General features: G+C 44.5%; 2 non-coding genes across 2 annotated transcripts; one reads left to right on the forward strand and one right to left on the reverse strand.

Annotated features, from left to right (window-relative positions):
- Nucleotides 1-628: 628 nt before the first annotated feature.
- Nucleotides 629-701, forward strand: TRNAK-UUU (transfer RNA lysine (anticodon UUU)). The gene has a single exon. It is a non-coding gene; the product is annotated as a tRNA-Lys (tRNA).
- A 274-nt stretch (nt 702-975) lies between these two features.
- TRNAK-UUU (transfer RNA lysine (anticodon UUU)) lies at nt 976-1,048 on the reverse strand. The gene has a single exon. It is a non-coding gene; the product is annotated as a tRNA-Lys (tRNA).
- Nucleotides 1,049-4,353: the final 3,305 nt, after the last annotated feature.

Raw genomic sequence — 4,353 nt, forward strand, 5'->3', positions numbered from 1 at the left:
ATCAGTAAGATCTCTCTGCAGGCACGCTCAGCTTTCTTGTCTCTCTGGCTGGCAGGGCTTGTACCCCCCAGGATCACTGCTGGTGACTTCCTCCAGGGTTTGCGTCATTTAAAATTATTTGGACGTCTTCAAGGGACCTGCGGGACACTCACACTATCCCTCTGCAGGGTCCTTTCTCCCAGTTTGTACTCTGCAGTTCAACCCAGTAGCTTCCCAGCAGCATATTTATACTCTTCTCTTAGACTCTTTTCTTCTTTTCTGTTGTCGGGTCAGTTTTAGAACTGATATCCACGTGATTATCAATAATAAAAGAGACCTGATGCCACCACAACACTTCAAAAGTGATGTACCTTGCCGTTCTCTTAATCCTGGATGTGTTGGATTGATTGCAAATCAAAGAAGCCTACGTAATAATGGCTATTGGGCACATAAATACCTCTCAGTTCTGAAGTAGCTGCTAACGCTGCTGACAAGTACATGATTCAGGTCTTCTGTTTCTCTTTGTTGTAAGAATCGTGAGCTTTCTTGGGTTTAAAACGGTTTCACAAAATGTGGATGGAAGGAAGCGATTACGCAAGGTTCTTTATTCTTATGTAAGGCATTGTAATAGGAGCTTTCTCTTGTGAGAGCCCGGATAGCTCAGTCGGTAGAGCATCAGACTTTTAATCTGAGGGTCCAGGGTTCAAGTCCCTGTTCGGGCGCTTTGCTTTAACTTCTGCCTTCCTTTTTAGCTTCGATTTTTAACAATCTGAACAACACAAATTCCGTCTCACGGGGAAACCACCACACAAAAGCTTCCATATTCACCAAGAAATTGAGTTCGCGTAGTCAGTGTTTTCTTCCCTGAGAACATATTTACCTCGCATATGCTGAAAGCAAGGAAAAAAACCTCAATTTGAAGCAGAAGTTCGCTTCAGTGCTGAGATTTTCATACGGTAATATTTGGTAATGTAAGTAAGGGGCAAAAGCCACAGACGCCCGAACAGGGACTTGAACCCTGGACCCTCAGATTAAAAGTCTGATGCTCTACCGACTGAGCTATCCGGGCGCTCTTGAGAGACTCTGCTCTTCTGTTTACTTGATATAATTCTAATAAATTACTTCTCTGGTTGAACCATATTTAAAGTATCTTTTTTAGCAAGATTTTTAAAAAGCATTTATTTTTCTATTTCCCCATTTCCTTAAGATGTGTGTTCTTGAAGTTCTTGCATATTTCATATTTGATCAATTGCCAGTATCTACTAAACTCTGAAACGAAATGGTAGCGACTTATGGGAAAGGGAAACCAACGTTAAACTTTCAGACATAGAGCTGTGACCTCTTTTTGTTACGATTCTTGTGTCTTCCGTTTATCACTTCGCCAATAGGACCTCTTAATTTTAGTTACCCCACGGAACTAGATGACCGTATCTTTCTCTTTAATGAAAAATACATTTCCATTAACTAGATGATACAGCTGTTAGATGAGCATCCCTCAGCACAAAAGAAGGAAAGACGCATTTGATTCACGACTAGAGCAGCTAATATAGGAAAATAGAAGTGACAGGGGAAAGGTGGGTCCACATTTAGACGAGAGAGAAGCAGCTTAGACTTTTAATTTCGGTTTTGACCGAATTTTTGCTTTTCCCTGCCTTCTAGGCACCTTGCAGTTGCCAGGTCAGATTCACAAAATGAGCCCTTGCAAAGCAGTGTCAGCGTGCACCAGTGGGAACAACGTGGAGTATTAGCAACATAAATCTCCAGATCAGCCTAGTTTTTCCCAAAATCAGTTTCAGCAGCCCTGACGCATGGGGTGGGGAAGGCAGGATCATGAAATTTCGAAGGCTGATAAGGGAATTCATTTTTGTTTCTGGGAACTGGAGGCTTCTGAACACAATGAACAACAAAACAGCTCAGCCTTGGTTGGAGGAATTTCTTTCCCACAATTGTCTGATTCTTTTAGAACAAAGACCAACAAATTGTGTGATCCTGAGCAGTCCTGGGTTTCCACATCTATAAAATGAGGGAAATTGATCAAATGACCTGTAAGATACCTTCTAAATCTGAAGTTTTACCACGCTCTTCCTTCTCCCACAGTGAATAAGATTAGAAGGAACAGACTCAAAATGCAACAGGAAGGAATGATTTAACTGCATATTTATTGATCATCTATTATGGCTTAGGTCCTGCACTAGCTCTGGAGTCGGAGATCTGTAGGACACGGATCCTGCTCACAGCCTGGGAAAGAAGGCAGACACGTAAGCAAACCACTTTAGCAAAGTAATAAGTGCAGCAAGACAAATTCAAGTACAGAGTGGCATAAGCATGGGCAGCAAGGCCATGGTTACAAAACCAGGATAGGGGCCCTGGAGTTTTCAGCAAGGAAAACACATGGTCAGAGTTGAATTGCAACAAATAACTGTCAGAGGTGTGCAGAGTAGATTGTAATGAGCCAGCAGACGTTTGTCATTTATTCATTCAGGCATTTCTTAAGCATCCACTGTGTTAAATAAGGAAAACTCCTCGCTCTGTTTTTATGAATGAGATGTGGAAACGTGCGATACCTAAATTTGTTTAAGGAGGGGAAATGGTGTCTGTCTAGGCTCCCTAAAGGGGAGAGAATAGAGGGGCTTTGAAGGTTTTTTTTCCCCCTTGCCCAATGGCTTTGTTATGTGGTATTCCGTGGTAGCCCTGAGAGAACACAGCACAGATTTAATCACTCTCTCCTTTCCTTCTGTTTAAAGTTCAATAGACTGGATAGGATTGACCCATCAAGCGGCTTGTTGAATACCTACTATTTCCACAGCAGTAAACTAGACACAGTGGGAAGGAAAACACTGAACCTGGAAGGAGAGCGGGGAGTGTCAACGGGGGGTGAAGAATGGTGAATAGGTTAGTGTGGCTGGAATGGAGGGAGGTAGAGACAGGAGGTGCCAGATTGGAGACAGCTGACCAGATTTATCTGGGGCCGGCGAGAAAAATTGTGTCGTACAGGCAATGGCAAAGTTTGAAAGTTGAATCAAAAGTCTGGCTTGTTCACTTCCGACTTCGGCTCAGGTCATGATCTCACGGTCCGTGAGTTCAAGCCCCGCGTCGGGCTCTGTGCTGACAGCTCGGAGCCCGGAGCCTGTTTCGGATTCTGTGTCTCCCTCTCTCTGACCCTCCCCCGTTCATGCTCTGTCTCTCTCTGTCTCAAAAATAAATAAACGTTAAAAAAAATTTTTTTAATTAAAAAAAAAAGTCTGACTTGTTCACATTGCAGTGTCACACCTGAGGTAGCGTGAACTGAATCCGCTTTTCCCCAAGTTGAATTACAAACAGGGGTGCCATCTGGCACCTTATTTACCACCATCCCTTCCGGGAGTGCCTCTTCATTTCTCACCTCGCCCAGACTGTCGAACTTAGTTCTCCCACTAGAGGGCAGTCGAATGTCACAGATTCCATATTGGGTCCTCTCCCCTCCCCACATTTCTTAAACATAATTTCCGCCACTATTTTGTCTTTTTCTAATCCAATGTTTAGCTTGGTATACTTAACAGACGGCATTACATTAGTTTCAGGTGTTCTCCCACTAATTTTTAAAGGGATGCTTTTTACCCCCCCCCACTCACCCTTTAACCCCCCCGCCTCCCCAACGCCGCCCGCCACTCACCAGACTCACCTGTCTGAAAATCACCATCAGTTCTGTATCAGAACCGGGAAAAGTTGTGGAGCAAGAAAGGTCTCTGCAGTTCTCACTCCTTGCCCTCTCAGTGACACCGTCCGTTACCTGGACCCTGACACAGTCCTCTTCCTACAGCTGGCAAACGTTAGCTTGTGTGGTTACACCTTGAAGAGGAAACTGTTTTCACAAGGCCTTAGGGGCACCTGCGTGCAAGGTGCGGTCTTGTCCTCCTCATCCTGAGACTCCCACAGTGGCTCATGACAGGAAAGCATATGGATAGTTGGGAGTTGAATACAATTGTATTGAAGAGCCAGAAAACATCTCTAATGTTGACTTTTTTTTTTTTTAATGTTTATACATTTATGGGGGGGGGGGCAGAGAGAGAGAGGAAGAGAGAGAATCCCAAGCAGGCCCCATGCCGTCGTGAGATCACGACTGAGCTGAAATCAAGGGTCAGACGCTTAACCAACTGAGCCACACGGGCACCCCTGTAACGGTGGAATTTTAGGCCAGCGGGAAAGGTTTAATTTTAAGAGGCTTTCCCAGGGCTTCCCAAACCAATGCAAGGTGTAGCTGCCTGTGCAAAGACCCCATCTTCCATCAGCACTGTGTAGAGTGTTTGGAGTTGAGACCATTACAAGGTACCAGAGAGATGCATGGTACAGAGAAGTTGTTTGGTGAAGTCTTCTCTGGTGTTTGGCCCTAAAAAC

The sequence above is a fragment of the Panthera pardus genome, unplaced genomic scaffold, assembly GCF_024362965.1.
Source record: "Panthera pardus isolate Hobbes unplaced genomic scaffold, ASM2436296v1 HiC_scaffold_21, whole genome shotgun sequence".
NCBI classification, from domain to species: domain Eukaryota; kingdom Metazoa; phylum Chordata; class Mammalia; order Carnivora; family Felidae; genus Panthera; species Panthera pardus.